Here is a 17,698-nt window from a genome sequence, read left to right on the forward strand (position 1 = left end):
ATCCTCAAGGTTAGATTTCCACTTTGAAGGATTTCTGTTTGGCTTGACTATTCTTGGGAACCTGCCATTTACTCCTTGCCTTCCTGCTTCCCTTGTTTTGCAAAATGAGGTGCAGCAGAATTTGTCACCTGAGTGTCACAGAGACCCCGGGCGATGGTCTGGAACTGCTCCCTAGGAAGCCAGTCAGGACTCTGGGGAAGTCTCCTCTCTGGGAGCAGACTGTCTGCAGGGCAAAAAGCTCACATGGTTTCCACCTTCCTGGGTCTGACCTCAGAGCATTCAGCACCCTTTGCCTCTCCATGTGCTTTCCACAGCGAGTCAGCCCAGGAGGGGTCCTGGGGAAGCCAGAGGGTCCTGCACCCCAACTTCACAGGCAGACGTGACTCTCAGCCAGCCAGTAAAACAGAAGGTTTATTAGATGACGGGAACATGGTCTAACACAGAGCTTGTAGGTGCAGAGAACAGGACCCCTCAGCTGGGTCCATTTTGAGGGGCAGTGAGCCTGACAACCACGACTGCACTTCACTCCACGTCCCCAGCCAGCCCCAAACTGAAACTCTCCAGCCCCCCTCCTCTGGGCTTTGTCCCTTTCCTGGGCCAGGAGGTCACCGGATCCCTTTGTTCTCCAACCCTTTAGCTCTCACCTTGCAGGGGGGAAGGGCCAGGCCATCAGTTGCCAGGAAACAGGGTGTCAGCCATTCTCTATGTCCAGACCCCTGCACACACCTGCCCTCTAGGGCTCTGCAAGGATCATACACCCTTATCCTACCACCTAGATATTTAAGAACTGCACAGGGGAAACTGAGGCACCCCCACAATATTCAGAGCAAACATTAAGAACAGTCTCACTTTATCACACTGAGTAACTGCAATTTACTCATCCTTTAGCAGGATTCCTGTCCTCCTGTCCCCATAATGCTGCATAGCATTGTTAAACAGCTACTGCATCCCACTCCAGAAGCAGCTGCATTTCAGTGGTGGGTGAAGTGAAGTGATCCCTGTACTTACGTGGTTTATAGTTTTATAGTGTGCTCTGAAGCTTGCAAAAGATTCGCAGAAATGAATATATAACGATAACCAAAATGTGACAGTTTCACAATCCCAGAGATAAAATATTCACTCGTAATTCAACCAACAATCAAAATAGAAAAGAACCAAAGCCCACGGCTAAGCATTCTGTGTTTGGCGAGATGAGTCACCACCATTAAATGTGTTCAGATAAAGACAGCGGAGAAGGGACTGATTGTTTCACTCGCAGTGAATGGCAAGAGAGAGATGTCACTGAAATGCGTGCAGATCCCACGGGGCACAGGAAGGTGTGTTGTAATAATTGGGCGTACAAATTTCCCCTAATTGTGAGCTCAACTGTCAAATGTGAATGTAAATTGCTAAGATGTCACAATAACTGATAACAACCAGTGTTGGTGGGAAAAGGTGCAAAAAGGAGATGTGTTGAATTAATCCCAACAAAAAGGCCTCCCGATAGAGCTCGAGGACTCTGTGAAGAGCATGCTGGGGGAACAAGAATCGGGTGGGACCAGAAATCAATGGGCCAAAATTGGTTTCTCAAAAACTAGGCCTAGTAGGTGGACAAAATAATGAGGCCATGGGCTGTTCCTCCCACCACTGCCTTCTGGATCCCTAAAGAAAGAAACTTTGGGGAGAAAAATTGGCTACTGAAGCAAGCTGCACCATCCCAGATGCCCGGATGCACCCCATCTCTTGGTACCCTGGGCCTTCGTCCCCCTGATCCTGAGAGCTGTCCTGGCCAGACTGGGCAGGAGAGAAGGACCCAGATCACAGCGCCACCTCTCTGACTCCAGCTGAATCCCAACGTCCCCTGGGAGTGAGACTGTCAACCCCCGCCCTCCCCCCCACACCCGGTGTGTCCTTTTCCTTCCCCTCTTTGTTCTTTTCTGCCCCCCTCCTTTGCCTTCTGTCGAACACGAGTCTGGCTTAGCCGGCCAAGGCTGTGTATTGTGCACCACGGCTATGAGCCTGCGGCCAGCCAGAGGCAGCTAGAAGCAGTGCCCTGAACAGCCCAGAGCCGGTACGAGTCTGCCAGGTCTCGGAGTGGATGGGCCTGTGTTTCTCCAGCGGGGGGCTTGGGGTGGCAAGTGAGGGACACCCCAGGGACAGACACTGCAGCCTCTCTCTCTGCTGCTCTTTTCTCTCCCCTGTTGGGTGTGTTTGCCTGGTTCTGTCAGCGAGAAACGGGATCCAACTTCAGCCGCAGCAGCAGCGGCTCCAGCCCAGTTCCACTAACCTCTTCTCTTGGCCCAAAAGACCAGTGATCCTGTCTTTAATACCCGCTAACAGACTGTCCAACAAGGGGGTTTTCCTTCTAAACACTGTCTCCAGCTATAGGGAATGGGACCCAGGCGTGCTGTTGCACTGACAGCCTCACTCGATACTCCACCTTTCAAGTGCTTTAACTCCCCCCTTTCTGTACTGGTGGGAAAAGGAGAAGAGGCTGTTTCGTGGTGTGTTTTGCATGGCTGAGGTCTCTGCATCCCAAACCCTCAGCCTGGCCTGATGCTATTTAATGTCATAGTGACTGGGTTAAGTTCAACCCTGTGGCCCCCATCTCCATTAACACAAAAGCTGGGGTGCCAAACAGTGTCCCTCTCATTTCCCCACCCCATGTGCAGAATGAATTTTGTTTTGTGCACCAATATGGAGGCTGCGTGTGACACATAACAAAATTCATCGGGTGGGGGTGGGGCTGAGGGGTTCGGAGTGTGGGAGGGGGCTCAGGGCTGGGGCAGAGGGTTGAGGTGGGGGGGGCAGAGGTGAGGGCTCCGGCTGGGGGTGCAAGCTATGGGGTGGGACTGGGGATGAGGGGTTTGGGGTGCAGGCTGCCACCGGGCCGTGGCAGGGAGAGAGGACACCCCCAGCTCTCTCTTCCCGCAGCAGAACCTGGGCTGGGGGAGAGGCGGCTCTCCCCACTGCCGCAGGTCTGGGGCTTGGCTGGGTCGGTGCCAGGGGAGGGGCGCCCGTCCCCCGGCTGCGGCAGGTTCGGCGCCGGGCTGGGCCGGGGGAGGGGCGCCCGTCCCCCGGCTGTGGCAGGTTCGGCGCCGGGCTGGGCCGGGGGAGGGGCGCCCGTCCCCCGGCTGTGGCAGGTTCGGCGCCAGGCTGGGCCGGGGGAGGGGCGCCCGTCCCCCGGCTGCGGCAGGTTCGGCGCCGGGCTGGGCCGGGGGAGGGGCTCTGCTGCAGGGCTGGGGCTGGGGGAGGGGCATCTCTCCCCGCCGCAGCCCTTTGCCCCTGCGTTGCACTTCATAGGCAGTTGCGCGGCTGCGCGGCATAGGGGGAACTTAGGCCAAACGCAATCCAGGGGATGACGCAGCCGCGGTGCGGAGAGAAGAGCGGCTTATAAGCTTGCTGGGTGGGAAATGGTTAGACACAGTCTGGCCGGGAGCCGCTCCCCCATGGTGCCCAGAGCTGGGAAAGGGTAGGAAGCTTGGCTCGGGCTAGTTTCATGTGGTTCATTAGTGAACGTCCGTGCAAGGCTTTGAGTGCATGAAGCGCTAAACGCAGGCAAAGGTCTTGTTATTTTCAATGATTTCTCCATTTTGATCAACAGAATCCATTGGAAATAGTCTCACCCGTCTCGTCAGGAACACCCCAGCAACACAGAGACCTGGCGGTGTGGCCGGCCCGGCAGAAGTTGAGTTGCAAGGCCAGGAGTGAGAGGCGGTAAGTGTTAAGCAGTGGGTGTTGATAGGCCCTATTAGTCTGTGACTGGGGCTGACTGTGGGTTTAGCACGAAATTGCAGCTCTCAAAACTGCTGCAAGACCCAGAGGGCGGCTGGGCTTCCTCTTGGAAGAGAGGACGGGAATAAGCATTGTTGAGTGACTAGGGGTGCTCACCCCATGCCCCAGTGCAGCGCTAGGGGGCATGGCACTGCAGGGAGTGGGGTGGTGGGCTCAGTAGGGGTCGCTCTCCTCCCAGAGTTGTTGCTGACCCTGGTGCTTCAATGCAGCACTGGGGGATACCTTGCTGCTGGAGTTGTTGTCTTAGGGATGCTGTGTTACGCCAAGGCCCTTCCCCGTGCTGTCGCTGCGTGCTCCGTGGCACTGTTCTGGGGAACCTGGCGTTAGCCTTGGTGCCCGGGCTGTGATTCCAGCTTGGGGATTCCCTGCAAGAGATGCCCCTGACCCAAGACTGGTGCAATCATGCGAGACACACCTGTGTGACCCCCGGCAGCCGCATTTCAATAAGAGCTCGATTCTGGCCCCTGGCTCCCAGCTCCCGGGGGTCCATACCTGACTTGCAAGCTGTCCCTTGGAGCCATGCACTGCCCCTCCCAAGCAAGGGCTGGGATGGGGCCCTCACTGCTGGTGCCATGGCAATGGGCTCTCCAGGAATGAGAGAAACCAGCACAAGCCTCCCCATGTGCAGTCCAGGGCAATGTCTTTCCTCTGCCTTATCCTGCAGACGCTGTGCTGGCTGGAGCTGCTGCTGCCTGCAAAGTGACCCTGCACCCAGGGCCAGGCCAGTGCTCCAGTCAGCCAGGTGACAGAGATGAGAGATGCATGGGGGATTGTACACCAGGCGCCGGGGAGGACGGGGTGCACCTGGGCCCTTCTACTGGCCACCTTCTCCCCCGAGACAGAAAGCTGAGTGCTGGTAGCCTCACTGCTCTGAGTGCTGGTGTCCACAGGCCTGTCAGGCCAACAGGGCTTGTGTGAATTGGAGGTTGGGGCTGGGCAGTGCTCTGAGCAGAGCTGCTCCTCCACGGGGATGGGGAGAGCAGAGGCTGGTGCAGCATCTCTCGCCCCCAGGAGAGTTTCTCCATGTAGCATTTGGCTGCCCCAGGGGCCTGGTGTGGCTGGACTCACTGGAGGGCAGTAATTCCCCTGAATGGCTGTGACATGCTGGTGCCCTTGAGGGGAGATCCCCTTATGCAGCCATAATGGTGCCCACGGCCCGGGCAGACACACTGCATGCCTGGTCCCGGCAGTGCCTGCACCAGAGCGACTCCCCGCTGCCCAGCCCCCCAGGAGCACGCACAGCCAGCCTGGAGAGTGGGTCATTCCAGGCACCCCATCAGCCCTGGCAGGCACTGCCAGGCAGCGGTGTTAGACGTGCCCCCCCAGCTACCTGGCAGTGAAGAGGCTGCAGCCCCAGCGCTTCAGCCAGCAGCTGCCCCAGGGCTGGCATCTCCTGCTGCACTCCCAGCCCCGGCATTTGCTGGGAAGACCCCAAAGGAGGCTCCTTCCAGAGCAACCTGTGAATCACAGGAACCTCACTGGCTGGTGCATGATAAACTCCCCACTCCTCCCTGTGCTGTGGGACCTGCTCCTGCCGCCCCCCGCGTGCTTCGTCAGTGTCTGCGTGGCACCTGCATGCCGAGCCCCAAGCTGGCTCCTGCCAACGTTGACCTGGCAGGGGTGCTGGAGCAGGAGGGGTGTTGTGCTGGGTGCTGCATAGACACAGACCTGGTCCTGGCTCCAGAGAGCTCACAATCGAAACGAGCATCGTCGTCAACCCCTGCTGGTCCCGGGAGATGGGTCAGGATCGTTGTCTCCGTGCCAGAGGGGAACCTGCGGGGGTGGGGTTGGGGTGACTCCTGACCTGTCCTTGCACAGGGCAGGCTGCCTTTCAGCCTAGCACTGGCAGCCCCAAGCCTTTGCCCTGGTTAGTGCACCCTGCCATTTATTAGTGTCAGACCCCTCCCCCCGTAGTGGGGTGAGGAGTGGGGAGGCCAAGCAGGGGCTGCTTGTGGGGCTGGATTGCTCCAAGAGGAATGCTGAGCTGCTGCTGACTGCCAGGAAGGACATGGAATGTGTCCCCCCGGGCCCCATGCAACGCTGGGGGCAGGGCAAGAGCAGAGCTGCCCTGTATGGGGCACAGCCAGAAGGCTGCCCCACGCTGCCCCGCCACAGCCTCGTGCGCCTTCCCTGCCCCATGCCACCCTGCCACGCCCTTGTGCGCCTTCCCTGCCCCATGCCACCCCACCACGCCCTCGTGCGCCTTCCCTGCCCCACGCCTGCCCCCCATGCCCTCGTGTGCCTTCCCTACCCCATGCCACCTCGCCATGCCCTCGTGCACCTTCCCTGCCCCATGCCTGCCCCACACGACCTCGTGCGTCTGCCTTGCCCCATGTGCCCCACCACGCCCTCGTGCACCTTCCCTGCCCCACGCCTGCCCCCCATGCCCTCGTGCGCCTTCCCTGCTCCATGCCACCCCGCCGCGCCCTTGTGCACCTTCCCTGCCCCATGCCTGCCCCCCATGCCCTCGTGCGCCTTCCCTGCTCCATGCCACCCCGCTGCGCCCTTGTGCGCCTTCCCTGCCCCACGTTGCTCCACCATGGCCTCGTGTGCCTTCTCTACCCCATGCTACCCCGCCATTCCCTCGTGCACCTTCCCTGCCCCATGCCTGCCCCCCACGCCCTCGTGCGTCTGCCCTGCCCCATGTTCCCCACCACGCCCTTGTGCGCCTTCCCTGCCCCATGCCACCCTGCCACACCCTCGTGCACCTTCCCTGCTCCATGTCTGCCCCCCACGCCCTCGTGCGCCTTCCCTGCTCCATGCCACCCCGCTGCGCCCTTGTGCGCCTTCCCTGCCCCACGTTGCTCCACCATGGCCTCGTGTGCCTTCTCTACCCCATGCTACCCCGCCATTCCCTCGTGCACCTTCCCTGCCCCATGCCTGCCCCCCACGCCCTCGTGCGTCTGCCCTGCCCCATGTTCCCCACCACGCCCTTGTGCGCCTTCCCTGCCCCATGCCACCCTGCCACACCCTCGTGCACCTTCCCTGCTCCATGTCTGCCCCCCACGCCCTCGTGCGCCTTCCCTGCCCCACACCGCCCCGCCACACCCTCATGTGCCTTCCCTGCCCCACGCGCCCCGCCACGCCCTCGTGCGCCTTCCCTGCCCCACACTTGCCCCCCATGCCCTCGTGCGCCTTCCCTGCCCCCGGCTCCCCTGCTGCTGGGTGCAGCCTGCAGGGAGGTCTGGGCTGTGTGTGTGGGGGGGGTAGCTGGGCCAGCGTCTGTCAGCCTGATGCAGGGCCGGGTGACGGGCTGGGCCACCTTGCTCCTTGTGCAGAGCCTGGCAGATTGTTTCTTGGGTGAGTTATGACTTTGTTTCTCCTTGTGTAAATTGCCGGGCCGTGCAGCTAATGTTCTGTGTGCAGCCGAGGCAATTACAGTCCTTAGCAAGGCAGCGCTGGCCCCCAGCCCCAGCATGCAAATCAGGCCTGGGCCCGTCCCCACCCCTGCCACACGCATCGCGTAAAGAGCAGCCTGCTAAACCAACAGCATCAACCAAGCCTGGTGCTGCCTGCGGCCCTGCCTGTGCCCCGGGAACCTGCCGCCAGGTGCCCCGCCTGCTCCCCGAGCCTGCCACAGGCCCAGCCACTGGGCCGTCGCCAGCTCTTCCCGTGGGCTGACGGAGATGCCCCATGCTGACACCGCCCAGCAAACTGGGGGCACAGGCTCCCCGGCAGCCCTGCCTGGGGACAAGGTGCTGGCGGCTCCGTTACCAAGGGGACTGGGAATGACGGCACAGGCTCTGGCTGCTCCCAGCCACGCACCGCACGCATGTCGGGGCGACGGAGCCGGGGTGCGCTGGGAGCATTCCAAGCCAGCCGGGCACGCTGTGTGTGTGAGCTGGGGCCCCGCGGGACAGACGGCCCTGAACCAGCCTCATTAAGAGTCACTGATTTGTTTGCTGCTTAATATATTTTTCATTTCCAAATGTGTTTTTCCAGGCTCCACAGCGTGTGCAGCCTGTACCAATTAAGGCAGCCGCACAGAGTGAGCACTGCAGCCCATTAATTAAACGTATAGGGAGAGATTAAGGGCCCACTCCATTCTCCCTGGCAGCTCTCGCTGGCCAAGAGACACGCTGGGTACTGCAGGTTGGGCAGAGAGCGGTCGCGTACTGCTACACCCCCACATCTGCATGTAGACACCCCACAGCTCTCCCCATGCCCCACAAACACCCCCAAGAAACTCACCCACACCCCCAAAATCTCACCCACACCCAGAAACACCCCCTTTTGCTCATCTACACCCCACAAACACCCCCCAATAAACTCACCCACACCCACAGACACCCCCTTACGCTCACCCACACCCCACAAATACACCCCCAAGAAACTCACCCACCTGCACAGACACCCCCTTATGCTCACCCACACGCCACAAACACACCCCTCCACACCCCACACATCAGAAACACCTCTTCACACAACTTTCTCTGTCTCGCTCACACCCCACAAACACGGTCTTTCTCTCACTCACACACACACACACTTTCTCGCACACCCACTCCAAACTTGATTCCATGGGACACGGCTGGCATGGCAGGCTGGATAAATGTGGCCCAAGGGTCTGACCCAGCAGATGCAGGGGTCTGTCCCAGGATGGTGGGGCCCGCCCCAGATGGGGTTACGCTCTGTGTTTCAGGTTGGCCCTGCGTCCGCTTGTCATCGATGCCCATTCCCAGTCCTGGGGCAGGTTGTTCTGGGTACAGGCCAAGCCCCCTTGCCACTGATCAGAACAACCCTGCGGGGCTGGCCCTGACCCAGAGGCCTGGCTTGTTGGGGACTCCCCACTGCGCAGAGAGCCCTGGCTGGCTGGAGCTGCCAGAAAATCCTGCCCCACTTCCTGGCTGGAGCAGTGGCCCTGTTCAAAGGGAGCAGGCAGGCTGCAGAAGGGACACAGCCCTCGGCCGTCCACCCAGGGGAAAACAACAACCAAGCGTGTCCGACATCCCAAACCCGCCAAAGGCCAGACACTTCCAGAGGAGCCCAAAGGTTGGCCGTGCCCCGTGCTAAAGGGCTAATTACCCGCAGGGAATGCACACTTGTGCTAATCTGCACCGGCCTGGCCACAGGGGTGGGTGGCTGCCATGGGTCAGCGGGGGGCAGCCTGGCTGTGCCCCCAGCATGGAGCTGGGCTTCTCCTGCCCTGCACTACCTGTGCTTCCCCGTCCCACTCTGTTGCCATGGAAATGACTGTGATGTCACAAATGCAGCATCCTAGAGAGGGGAGGGGCTGGGACGTGAGGGACCCTCCCCCACAGCAGGTGAGGGGCTGGAGCTTGCCACATGCCCAGATGCTGGTCCCAGGCAGAGGGCCCTGACCCACTGAGCAGTGTTATGTGTCTGTGGGCTCTGGGGGCAGGGCTGTGCATTAATGATTGGGGGGTGCTTTGGGGGTGCCAGGCACAGCTGGAGGCCATCTCTCCAGCCAGCCCTTACCTGGCCTCTGACTGTGACCATGGTGCCATCTGTGCCCAGTGAATGCATTGCATTGGACAGCTGAGTGCCAGGAAGGGGATGCACCCTGTGGCCCCCCAGGCTCTCCTGGGGCTCTGGGACCCTTTTCTACCTGGACACCCAAGAGAGAACCCTCCCTCCATCAGGGTCACCCTGGTGCACGCAGGGCAGGGCAGGGCATGGTGGGGGATGGAGGACGCAATGGGTAGTTCTGTGTGGTGTGCAGAGAAGGGGGTGCCCTGAGGGGGATGGGAGGGGGTCACTTTGCTGGGGTTGGACAGTGCATAACCCACCTCCTTGGGCCTTAGCGATGCTGGCCAGCCCCGTACCGGGGGCTGGAGGGGAAAGGGGAGCTGATTCCTACACAGCTCTGTGGGCGTGGGAGGTTGGGGCTTGGACAGGGCTCTGGGGGGCTTGGTAAGAGCAGCCTGGATCTGTGGCCTGCCTTGGGGCTGGCATTGCGCTGTGGCAGCTGCATTGCTCTGAGGACGTGCTGAGTTGGGGACCCAGGCATGGGTGGCGTGTGAACCGTCCTCGGGGGCTAGCCCCCAGCCCCGCTCCTTCCGTCCAAGGCTCCACTCCTTCTGCCCACCCTGCCATAGCCCAGAGTCCCTGCACTGCAGCCGCCTGCCCCCGTCCCAGGCTAGTAACCCCCACCCCGGAGCACTGGAAGGGAGGACGGCACAGCCCCAGCCCCTGGAGCTGGGCTGCAGAGCGGAAGCAGGGGCCCTTGGAGTGCAGCGTGGGCAGGGCCACATCTGGCTGTTTGGGGAGGCACAGCCACCCCCAGCCTATGGTACCTGCTGCCCGTGGACCTAGTGGCAGCCCTTTGGTGCCAGGGTGGCAGGGAGCACTGAGGGGCAGGCAGAGCAGAAGGGAATGTCAGGCTGTCTGGGCACGCAACGTCTCGGCCTGCAGGAACCCGGCTCTGAATTCGTGCTGCTCAGGGCACGGAGAGCAGCTCAACACCCCTGCGCCCCCAGCTAGCTGCTTTCTGGGTGGCCTCAGGTGCGTGTGCGGGGCAGGGGCCTGAGTGGGTGACCCCAGCCTAGTGCTCAGGCCAGCCCGGTGCATGGCAGGGCTGGGGGTGCCCAGTTTGCAGCTGCCCCCCAGGTCTCCTGGTCCAGAGTGGGTCTGCCGGACCGGGTGCGGCAGGGCTAACCTGAGCCCGGCGTTGCGGTAATGACCCTGCAGAACTGCGCAGGCCCTGCCCGTGCCGACGCCGGCCCCTCCTGCTCCGTGGCCACCCTGCAGCCAAGGCTACTTCTGGCCTAGCTCAGCCCACTGGCTAGTCCCTGCGCTGGGAGCGGGCAGAGGTGATGCGTGTCATGCACCAGCCATGCCCCCCAATTCTGCTGGGGTGAAGGGCCTGTAATGGGCTCCCTGACCCGGGACCGCTCAGACAGAGCAGCTCCCAGGCACCGCGGCTTCATCCTCATGCTGGCTGATCTGGGGGCTGCTGCTAGTGCGGGAAGCCCTGACCCGTGGCACTCCTTTCGGGGAGAGCAGCCGGGACCAGCATTTTATGGCAGCCTGGAGCTGGACGGTCCTCGCCAGGAACTGGTGTTTCTGTAGATACGTTGCCTCCAATCTGGAGCCAGCGGGGCTGGGAGGGGACCAATGCAGCTGCTCCGCTGGGGTGTCTGGGGTGCTGCTCAGCAGAGACAGACGGCCGGACCTGCCAATGGGGGGGCAGAGTGAGAGCAGCGGCTTCAGCCCATGTTACTGAGCGTGCTCAGGACAAGCCAAGCAGCAGCTCTGGGGAGCCCATGCCCCCCCGTGCCCTCCCGCATTACCTGTGCTGCTCAGGGACAGGAGCCCGAGCTCTGGTGATGCCAGCCAGGCAGGGCCGGGGGTACTGGAGCTGCCTGTCAAAGTCCCGTGGCAGGAGGGCTCAATAACAGCCGCTCCCCGCTCAGGAAAGAGCCCCTGGAGGCAGTGATTCCCCCGGCACGACTCCTCCATTCCCCGGGGGTTGTGGGGAGACAATGCTGGCCGCACCTAGTGGTTTGGTACCAGGGCTCCTGTGGGCCCTGGCTGCCCCTTGTGCTGGCAGCAATGGCTGCCAAGTGAGGGTCTCACCAGCTGGGCTTGGCATGAGGACTGCATCCGGTCCCATCTTCAAGGCCGTTCCCTAGCTGTTATCTGGTGGCTGGGTCAGTGCAACGCGCCCCAGTGGGGCAGCACCTTCATGCCCTCCAGAAACAGCAGCCAGGGCAGACTGCGACGGTTGCTGGATTGAGGAAGCACAGCCTGCTGGCACACTGTGCCTGCCTTGGGGTTCTCATCCACACAGCCCTCCATCATCTGGGAGGCCAACTGGGAGCAGGAGGGTTTTATTCCTTCCAAAAGTTTGTTTGCATTAACTGTGATAACTCTGGATATTCTTGTCATCTGTATAGATGTCTAGTCCCTCTTTGAATTTTGATAAATTCTTGGCCTCACTGACATCTTGTTGCAATGACTTCCACAGTATAATTTCACATTTGTATGAGAAAGTATTCCTTTGATCAGTTTTGAATTTGCCACCTGTCAATTTGATTGAATGTCCCCTTGTTCATGTGTTATGAGCCAGGAGAACAGGCACTCCCATTCAGCCTCCTCCCGCTAATGATCATTCATTAGTAAAGGCAGCTCTGGCAGTGACGCCTCTAGTTAAGGTTGACTAGACCTTTCCGTTATAAGGCCCTGTTTTCCATAGCTTACCACTTTGCCAAATTTTAGCTGTTCGGATTGACATTTGCCATGCCAGGTGTCAGGCTCAAGCTGAATATTTCTGGAAACTTACAACTAAAATGGTTCAGCCATTTCCAAGAAGGAGATTAGGGAAAAATACATGGTTTAGCCCAAGTCAACAAAAATCTTACAACCCTTGCATTGAGAGGCCCCAGTGCCTCCATGCTTTGGCGCAGAAACTTGAATTTGGGCAGGGGGGTCATCTTATAGTCAGGGAGGTGTCTTTTGCTGTCCCCGTGAAAATCTGCCTAAATTTGACCAGCCTATGAGCCTCTGAAAAGCTGTTGGCACATGCTCAGTGGACATTCAGAATTGGCAGCTAAATTCTTTGAAGATTCCACCCACAATGAGCATGCTCCAGCCCCTCACAACTCCTGTGTGCCAACCGGACTGCACATGCCCCATCCCCACAGAGTGATCCTGAGCAGGCTGCATCCCAGGGGCTGAGCAGGACCCTCCCTACAATGGCTCCTCCCAGCCATGGGGGCACCAGGGACCGAAGTGGGAGCGGGCAGGGTCTCTCCTCTGCGGGGGCTCAGGCAGCAAGAGGAGAAGGATGAGGCAGCCTGGTGGGCGTGCAGAGGGGTGGGCCTGGGGGGCAGAGACACACGGGAGAGGGGAGGGAGGAGGAGACGGACAGGGATCTGCCGGGGGGACAGGGAGATGGAGCTGCAGCCTGTGTCTTGGTGCCTATCCACCGGCCATGTGGGCAGCCTTCGCACTGGCCTTCCCTAAAAGGGTGCTGGGCTCAGTGCAGCTGCTGTAGGTTTGTTACACGCTGCTGCCCTGCCCACGCCTCTCCACGGCAGCGATCCCCCGTGTCTCTCCCATCTCACGCCATCCCTCAGCTTTTCGCGCTGCTCTTCTCAGACCCCTCTGGGTCTGCAGCACCTGGTCCGAGATGGGCAGCCAGTTCTGCACGCCGTGTCCCACCATTGCTTCATGTCTGTTTGCCAGTGCCTGTGTTGGGTTATCTGCATCTCGCCTGCAGGGCTCAGCTGCCGTCCCAGGCCTTTGCTGGAGAGCCTGGGGGGCACTTTGAATGGGTGGGGCTCTTCAGGCAGTTTCTGAACACTGATCCAGCTGTGGGGCACCCTGGTTAGGGCCGTATCTGGGCCCCCAGAGCCTAAAACATGGCCCCTTGGGCACACTCCAGCAGAGCCCTTCCCAGAGCTGCTCAGAGATTGACCCGGGCAGCATGTTCCTTGCCTGACAGCTTGAATCAGATCTCTTGGTTACCCAGAGCCCGGGGCTGCGGCTGCTTTTCCTTGGGCTCGGCCAGGTGACGCTGAGTGAACACAAGCAGGGCACTTCGGCAGCCCTTTAAAAAGAGTGATTTCTGCATGCCGTGAGCGTGTAAATAACAGCCCCAGAGGAGCCTGGTGCATGCTAAGGGCTGGCTGCAGTGCCCTGGCCTCTACATTCAGTCCAGCCGGACAGGCGGGAATCTCCAGCATCGGGAACGGCCGTGCCTCTCACCGGCTTTGGCAGGGTCTCTCAGGAGCCTGCAGCCAGCCTGTTTGTGCTCCAGCATATGCTCCCCACATGAGCAGTGACTGTGGGCTTGCTCCTGAGCACTGGGCGTCACGGGCAGGTTGTCAGTGCCAGGGGGGCTGTGCTGCTCCAGTTAGCGCTGAGCTGGCTAGGTCAGCGCCCCCTTCGCCCTGCCCGGCCTGTGCCCTCCCTCCCCCTCCACACATGGGGGCAGGGTCTCCGCCTTTGGTGAGCAGCACGGCTCATTCCTGTCACAAGAGCTGCCTGGGCTGCTGGTAACATCCCATCTGGCTCTTCTGCTGGCTGCGTGATCCTGGCCCTACATCATTCCCAGCTGCAGCCTCCTATCCCTTGCTCGCCCGCTCCCGCTGGAGCAGTGCATGCTTCCCCATTGCGGCTCCTGTGCAGTGGGCCATATGCTGCCTAGCCACCCCACACCCCCCAGACCCATCTGAGCCCCCGAGCCATACTCTGCCACGGCACCATCTGCCCCTCTGGGCTGCCCGGGCCACACACTGTCACCAGCATGAACTCCTCCCTCTGTCTGGGCCCCCTGGCCAGGCCATATCCTGCCACTGTCTGTAACTCATCCCCTCCTGCCCCATCTGGGCCCCCTCATGCCATACGCTGCCACTGACACTAACCTGCCCCCACCCTCCGCCCCACCTGGGTCCCAGGCCATGCGCTGCTGCACGCCAACAGGGTTTGCTGAGGGGTTTGGTGGAGCCCTGTGGGCAGCTCTGTGTTGGTTTCAGGACCTGTCATTCTTCAGGTGCAGCCGTGGGGGCACCAGGACCCACGGGCTCAGGCACATTCGGGAGGAAGGCTGGCTAAGCGGGGTGCTAGCCTAGCTCTGGGAATTCCCTTCTGTGCCGCGGGTGCCCTGGTGACCCGGGGAGTCATGCTCTCTGGCTGGTACATCCACGCCGCAGCTGAGCGCTCATCTCCCAGCCCAGGCCCACTGGCTTGTGCAGGCGCTGTGTGCTGCGTGCTCAGCCGAGCTATGCGGATGCTCTCAAGCCCTGGGGCGGTGGGAGAGGGAGGGGATGGTGGAGCTCCCACCTGATGCTCCTCTGAGTGCCCAGTGTGGGCCCTGCCAGGCCTGACGTGGGCCCAGGCTGGGAGGCTCGTGGCCAGCTGCAGTGTAGACATAACCTGTGGGTCTCCGTGCTGTGTGTAATGAGGGACAATTGCCCTGCCCAGCTTGCGGGGGACGGGGGATAGGTCTCAGAGAGAGGGGCTGTGTCGTGTCCCCTCTGCGGGCAGCAGTAGGCACCAGCAGGGCATGCTTCCCCCATTGCAGGGCGCCGCAGGCTGCGTGTTGGCTGGATGCCCCGGGGATGCCCCAGCAACTAGCTTGTACTTGGGAGAAGAGTGCCCAGCGCTGCCTCCTGCAGGGTCCCCCATGTCCCAGTGGGAGCAACTGCCCTGCACTCACGTGCCCCTGTGGCTGGCTCCCGGGGAGGCCTGCTGCTGCGTGCTCCATGCCCCAGGCAGTGCCCGCTGCAGGCCAGCTGGTGTCCGTGGCGTGTGAACCAGCCCTGCGGGCAGCTTGGGCCACACAGCCCCGCTGCTGACGTTACAGCTCTCTGTGCACAGCCTGGGTTTTACTGTCTTGTTGCTTTTGATTTAGCGCCTGTGCCGTAAATTAGAAGTTACAGTTTGGGGAGCATCTGCATTTTAATTAGTAATTACAGAGGCAGCAGCACCGGCTCCTGCCCAGATGCTGCCTCCTTCCTCCCCGTCTGCCACCGCTGCCGGCTCTGGGGCCACCCCAGCGGGGGAGCAAGTTGAGGGCAGGGCTTTGGGTCCAGCCCGCAGTGCAGGCAGCCCTGCCCGTGCCCTGGGCACCCCAGGGGAGGTGCTCCGTCCCAGCACCCCCCCAGCCATGGTGCTCCCTCTCCCCTAGGGGGCCCTGGCAGAGGGCAGCCCAGCTCCTGGCGTGCCGGGCCCTGGGGACACAGAGGCTGTTCGGTAGCCCCCCCTTCCCTACTCCCAACCTGACTGCTGCTGCAGGGAGGGCAGAGCCCGGGCCTGTGGGGGGCAATCTGCCTGTGAGTTCTCAAAGGCTCCTCGGTGTGGGGGTGGGAGGCAGAGAGATTCAGGGGGTGAGACAGAGACTGTTCTGTATTCAACCCCCCAGAATACAGCCTTCAGATGGGTTTCTCGCAGGAACCATGTCACCTTCCCCAGCCCCGTGCCCCCAGGGTTTATGGGAGGAGCCATGTCACCTTTATCCTCCCCCGCTCCCAGGGTCTGTGGGGGGAGCCATATCACCTCCCCCCCACCAGGGTTTGTGGAAGGAGCTATGTCACCTTCCCCGCTTCCCAGAGCCCTTCCCCCCACTCACTACATTCCCCCTCCCTCTGTGGCTTGCTCTCCCCCACCCTCACTCACTTGCATTGGGCTGGGGCAGGGGTGTGGGGTGTGGGAGGGGATGAGGGCTCTAAATGGGGGTGTGGGCTCTGGGGTGGGGCCAGAAATGAGAGGTTCAGGGTGCGAGTGGGGGCTCTGGACTGGGGGAGGAAGTTGGGGTGTGGGAGGGGATGAGGGCTGTGGGATGGGGCCAGGGATGAGGGGTTTGGGGTGCAGCAGGGGGCTCCAGGCTGGGGGGTGGGGCTGAGGAATTTGGAGTGTGGGAAGGGGCTGCGGGTTGAGGCAGGGGGTTGAGGTGCAGGAGGGGATGGGGGCTCTGGGCTGGGGGTGCAGGTGGGGGCTCTGGGTTTGGGGGGGCTCAGGGCTGGGGGTTGGGGTGCAGGAGGTGGTATGGGCTCTGGGCTGGGGGTGCAGGCTCTGGGATGGGACCAGGGATGAGGGGTTTGGGCTGCAGGAGGGGGCTCTGGGTTTGGGGAGGCTCAGGGCTGGGGTAGGGGCTTTGGGTTGGGGCACGGGCTTAGCTCAGGCAGCTCCCGGTCAGCAGTGCAGTGGGGCTAACGCAGGCTGCCTGCCTGTCCTGGCTCTGTGCTGCGCTCCGGAAACGGCCAGCAGGTCCGGCTCCTAGGTGCGCTGGGGGCAGGAGGCTTCGCAGTGCACACTGCTCTCACCCGCAGGCACCGCCCCCACAGCTCGGCCAATGGGACTGTGGAGCTGGTGCTCTGGCAGGGGCAGCGCACGGAACCTCATGGCCCCCCTGCCTAGGAGCCAGACCTGCTGGCCGCTTCCAGGGCGCAGCAGGGTGCCCCAGGACAGATAGGAACTAGCCTGCCTTAGCCCTGCAGCACTGCCGACCGAGCTTTTAACGGGGGCTGGTATCATAGCTGTGTACAGGCTAATGACGCTAGCTGGTGAAGGTCAGTATCTCCAGACAGCGCTAGCTGGCGGGTGGTTATAGATTGCAGTGCTGTGTGTCCCCTGGAGTGCAGACTGCATGGAGCCGCTGCAGGAAGCTTCCACAGGCTCTTAGCTCCTTTGCAGCAGAGGGTGAGGTGGTGAGACCTGCTGGTGGGATGTTTGGAGACCTCCCTGCCCCCCCCCGCCCCGTGCCTGTGGCTTTCTGGGGGTCCTGGCTCTGGGTGATAAATGCATCTGCTTCCCACTGCAGAGTCAGCCCTGGAAACGCTTAACCTGCCTATCCTGCCCCTCCAGCTGCCATCTGGGAGTGCTCCACCTCTGCTGGCTCCAGGTGGGTCCCCAGTGGCTGCTGCATGAGCTTCAGGGTGACTCCCAGGAAACCAGAACCCACCCGAGGGTGCCGTGGCAGGAGGAGTCAGCTTAACACCTGGGGCCCCCCATCCTCTCCAAACAGGGGCTGCTGTCGCATCACTGTGGGGGCCAGGAGGCTGCTGAGCCCCTCTGCAGTGGGACGGCATCCCAGCAGCCCTGAACCTCCTGGGGCAACACCTGGGATGCTGTGATCAAACCACACCCCTGCAGGTGTCCTCTGTGCTCCTGCTACGGCGTGCTCCTTCCTGCAGCGCAGGGCTGGGCTGCTCACAAGGGCCGCAGCGTGCTGGGGGCTGTTGGGTGGCGCTCACCGAGTGGAGTCCTGTCCTCAATGCGTCTTGGCCTCCTGAGCCAGCTGGCTCTCGGTGGGGTCTGCCTGGGGCCTAGAGCTGCCGTCCTGATCCAGAGTCCTGCCCCCTGGAAAGGCCAACTCACTGCCAACCAGCAAGAGAGCGACTTCCGTGCGGCACTTCAGCCGCACAGGACCCTGGAGAGCAAAGCAGCTCCTGGGAGCGGCTGGGGCTGGAGTAGCGGGGATCTGCCCCACAGCCAGCGCTCCTGCCCCACTCCCCAC

Source organism: Dermochelys coriacea, chromosome 8, assembly GCF_009764565.3.
Source record: "Dermochelys coriacea isolate rDerCor1 chromosome 8, rDerCor1.pri.v4, whole genome shotgun sequence".
In the NCBI taxonomy this organism is placed as follows: Eukaryota; Metazoa; Chordata; order Testudines; family Dermochelyidae; genus Dermochelys; species Dermochelys coriacea.